The sequence below is a fragment of the Cervus canadensis genome, chromosome 14, assembly GCF_019320065.1.
Source record: "Cervus canadensis isolate Bull #8, Minnesota chromosome 14, ASM1932006v1, whole genome shotgun sequence".
Classification (NCBI taxonomy): domain Eukaryota; kingdom Metazoa; phylum Chordata; class Mammalia; order Artiodactyla; family Cervidae; genus Cervus; species Cervus canadensis.
The window spans coordinates 51,297,349-51,302,656 of record NC_057399.1 but is presented as its reverse complement, the minus strand read 5'-3'; positions in this window follow the sequence as shown (position 1 = coordinate 51,302,656).

Genomic DNA, 5,308 nt, shown 5'->3' with positions numbered 1-5,308 from the left:
CAATACAGACAAGGTGTCCATAGGATACTCCTGAGCTAAACTGCTATCTAAGTGAAGTACATTTTCCACACCACCTGAGTCACTGTTCTTCACTCTTAGCCTTCCCTTCAAGGGTAAAACCTCTGCCAACACAACCTGTCTCCCTCCTCAATTAACATGCTTTTACAGAAAAAGATCTGAAATCAGGCCTTAGTAGAAATCTCAGCTGTTGTGTCATCTCCATCAGAAGTCATTGTTTTTAAGTCTTTTCCCTAATATGAAATGAAAGAAGGGAAAATTCCTCCATGAACACACGGTAGGATTATTTAATGAGTAACAGAAGGAATTTTTCTGATATTCTCAAAATATTATTCTATCTGCACTGGTCAGAGTAAGTTCTAAATTTTATTCTAGAATTTATTATTTTTAAGATTGAAGTTATAAAGGCTCTCAGACACCCCATTTTTCTTTAGGATAAGATTCACAAATTTCTTGAAATAGTTATATGATGAAAACTGATGGCAGGGGGGTGGCTGCAAAAGACCCGGAAGGCTTCAAATGTGCAGTTTCTCTTTCTGGAATCTCACTTTACTCATCTACAAAATTGGAAGAAAAATACCCATCCTAATTCTATCATAAGCTTGTGTTGAACTGCTCAAACAGAGAAAATTCATGGGAGTGGATACTGAAATTAATTAAACACTAAGTATGAATGAAATGCAATTACCATAGTGTCTCATTTTAAAAAGAAGTGAAAATTCAACTTTGAAATTCAACAGTCATGCCCCTGGCTCCCATGCTCATCTTTCTGTAATATGTGGTTTTCTAAAAAATCCAACTGAATACCTTTCATTTTTCTTATTTTCAAGTGAGATCTATGCTTTGGGGCTAAGGTGCATTTTTCTTGCTGTGACCTTATGCCATTATGCGACTTCACAACACAGCCACACACCATTAGGAACATCTCAAGAAAGTCAAAGGTGATAGCAGTCTTTTGGTCCTTAACAAAATTCCCGTACCTGTCACAGAAGTTGGTGACTAGAGGTCCTTCCTTCTGGCTGTACCATTTTTAACCCTGTTAAAGATCCGAGCAAGTAAGGTGGGTTTGGATGACAGTAAAGGAGACAGAAAAAAAAAAAAAAAAGTTGCTAAGGAAGTACATTCTCTAGAAACAGAAAAAGAGATCTTGAGATTATAGGTTCAATAAATTGATAACCTTTAGATATGGCCTGGCATGTAAGTTTGGGCCTACCCACTAAACATTTACAATGGGCCCAATGTCCAAACGTAGAATTCCTGAAAAACAATTCTAACTTACAAAATTAGAGGGCCTTACAGAAAGGACCCTCACAAGACATTCATTTCCTCCTCTTGCATAATATGATTTGGTATTTAATCTCCAAAAATTTAAGAGGCATGTGAAGGGATGGGTTGGGAGGGATAATCTTACTCTATTACAAAACATGAATCCAGCAGACCAGGTAATCATTTGCTAAAGCCTCTCTCTGTAGGAGATGCTATTCACAAAACTACCTAGGCTCTCTTATCCAAATATTCGCTCTGATAGACAGCATTATCATTGCTATTTAGCATATATATTGCTCTTCACAATCATATATTGCCTAATCTTAGCAACACATCCCCAGTGAGCATTATCATTTCTATTTGCAGATGAAAAGAATACAACATACAAAGGTTAAGTGACTTACCCATCATGAAACAACCATTCAGTGCTGAACAAGAAACAGAGCTAAGGGCTGGACTATAAGACAACAGGCAATCCAGCCATTAAATTGTAAACAGAAGACTCACTTCTTGAACATATGAGGAAGAGCTTAAGTTCACGTTTTTAATGCCTCGTCTCAAAGGGAGAATTAAATCATTAAATCTTGGCTTATCCTTTCCACTTTTTCAAGATATCTCCTTTTATCTCAGGCTGAGTAGAGCAGTAATTCTTTCAAATCTGCCACAGAATCATCTGCAGGTTTAGATCAGACCTCTTTCTAAAAGCAAAGTTTTTCTCCAGTCCCTGCAAAACCTACCACTGGTGCCCTTTCTGCGAGGCAGAGTATTCTCCTTTCAGTCCTAAGTTGCAACTGAATAATACCATTCATATCAAATTGCTTCAGAACCCAAACACCCTTATGTCTGAGAATCACCATGAATATACTTGCACGTATGTGTGTGCACCTGTTATTTGTTACTTGCAGGGAAAGGATAAGGACAGAAGTCCTTTGTCTCTTATTTAACTCTCCCATAAGATTATACAATTAGAAGGGCAGGAATTATACTTCTTTATTTTTTTGAATTATACTTCTAATTCACATTAAATCCTTTTCTAGAAGGCATATTATGAATATTAAAAATGAAAATTTCCAATTTCTATTCAAGTTATTCTGAGGACTTAGTTTCATGCTTCCTTTTTAATAGTCCTTAAATAATACCTAATAGATAGGTTCAAACTCATAACCAAGGTCACCATACCTGGTGGTTTTTACCTGACCTGATACATTTTGGCCAACACAAATTTCTAGCTGTTTACTTTGTTTGAAAATGTGATTCTTTGGAATCATGAGGGTAAAGGAATTCACAGGGCATCTAGTCTATCTAAGTTGATTAAGGCAGGATATAGATGAATTTTATTACCTTTAGCTTATCACTGGGCTAGTATAAATTTTAATCTCACAAGAGTTATCCTCCAATCCCCTTAATAATCTCAGTGAAAGGAAATAGTTCTTTTAATAAGTCTAGACAGCATATAGGGCTATATATTTTGCAACATTCACTTGTGATTTATACTTTTAAAATTCAACCAACAGTTGTTGTGATATTTGACATTATCTTTCTAAATGGTTTCCACAAATACATGACTTTGTGATTTTACATCAAAAACCCCAGTCATGTTGGTGTATTTTTGGCAGGAAGCCTTATTCCAAATCTGAGACACCATACACATGCTTTCAAGAGATGCCATTAGATGGGTAAGTATTATTTCCAATGAGAAATGGCTGTTTCAATATCTGCCTATCTATGAGTTTCAGGTAAAAGAAATATAATGCTACATTAGAAAAATAGACATTACTTTTTTTTTTTAACCAAGTAAGAGGCTTCTGAATTTTCAATAGCAATGGAAAATGTACTATCCCTCTGATAATATCAAGGAAACAATTTTAGTTTGTATCTGTTGGTGAATCCCAGAATCAAGAGAAGAGCAAAATAAACATTTTAGAACCAGCCATTAGTATAACAAGCCCACAGTGTGTACATCAAGGATGATCAAACCTCTCACATAAAAGTAATCCAGTATCTTTCTGCCTCAGCGTATCATACTTAATAACAGCTGATTTACCTGATTTCAACATTTTCACTGCATCTTGAGGAGCCTTGGAGAAGTTTTGTGAAATACACAAAATACACAAACGGAGATTGGTCAGAGGACAGAAATGATCTGTTAAATCTTACTCGCAATGCTTTCCCTACTCCTTAATTTCATAAAGGTCAAAGACACTACTCTGAACAGAGGCCTATTAAAATTCTGAAGGATGGAGCTTGCCCATCACACATACCAAGCTGGTGGGTAAGTAAGAGGAAAGAAGGGAAAAAAAAAAAAGAAATCCCACCACTTTGTACAAGGTTAGATCAGGCATTGTATACACAGGGCTATCTGAGGGGAGGATCAAGCTCTAAAGATTTTAATTTCAGCGAAGTCATACAGAGCTAATGGAGCCACTGGCGATCAATAGCTCCCACTCTCCTGTGAGAGAGAGAGATTTATTGAGCTCTCCCCACTGATCCTGCATCAAGTAGAGCCAGCAGTGTTGATCACTGCACCCCCAATTCCTGCAGTGTGAGAATGACCGATTCCATTCCTAGCAGCAGCTCAGTTTTTGCAGCCAGCAGAGTTCTCTGATAATCTCTTAATATGTCCACTGTTATAATATCTTTATGATGTTCAGGCTGAGAGATAAGGGAAGCAATAAATCACTCAATTCTCTCCCTCCAAGTTCAGACCCAGTTTCGGAAAAGACACAGGAAAAGGATAACAGCAATCAAAGTAGCAGTTTTATTGCTAGGGACCCAAACCTGTTGGCGTCCTACCCCTTCTCCAGTCCCCTGGACTCTAACCTACAATAACATTTGGTCAGCACCACACTCACCCAGGAAGGCGCCTCACGCTCAAACGCAAAACTCGAACAATGGCTGTTAGACTCTCCCTTCACCCATCGGATAAAGCTATGATCTCTGAATAAAAGTAACAAGAAAAACCAAAACTACCTCTTCTAATACTGGAAGTTCTCACATAGAATAGGGTTTTCCCAAACACTGCAATCCAACTGACATGCTTTGTCTTACTGGACACTTAAGAGACATCTATATTTGGAATTATTAATTTATCAAATGATAATCACTTACAGGCATTAGAGAAAATAGTAAGGCTTGTTCCCAACTACTTCATTCCAGAGTGATTATCTCTGCTGGGAGCAGACACAACTGCTGTTTTACTCATTGCTTCCAAAATCAGGAATCCCTGTTGTCCTCCACAGAGAGAAGCATTACATGCTGGCAGACAGTCAAGTGGTAGTCACCGAGTGTTATGCACAGTTCACAGGTAACAGGATAGGTTGTCGCCCTTCGCACATGAAGAAGTTATCTTGGGTGTTTGTGACACCCATTAAATCAGATAACAGTTTTCAAGAGGAAAGCTGGACTTTGACAGTCCCTCAGTTAAAACACTACTGCACTAATGTCCCCTAAACCACCAGAGAAGGGCCATGGAAGAATCCATCAGCAACCAGATGGTTCCCAGATCCAAATATATTTACACTGTGTATCTCGATTCCTTCCCTTATATACACCCTTTCCCACTGCTTCTGAAGTCATATACTCAAAGCTATGTAATCAGCTCTATTAAAATCTTCACTTCCCAGGTGACTCAGTAGTAAAGAATCCGCCTGCCAATGCAGGAGACGCAGGTTCTATCCCTGGGTTGGGAAGACCCTCTGGAGAAGGAAACGGCAACCCACTCCAGGATTCTTGCCTGGAAAATCCCATGTATGGAGGAGCCTGGCAGGCTACAGTCCATAGGGTCGCAAAAGGGTCGGACACAACTTAGTGACTAAACAACAACAGCAATTAAAATTTTATTCCAGATTTGTGCATCTAGAATGCTTAATTAACTTGAACTTACTAGTAATATAAAACCAGTGTTCCTAACTTTCTCAGAATCACAGATCTCTGAAACAAATGATAAAAGCAAGTTTCTTAGGTAGCATTCAAAATGATTACTTTCATTTCTTTTTATCTTTTGCATTTATTAAAAGTGCAAGAT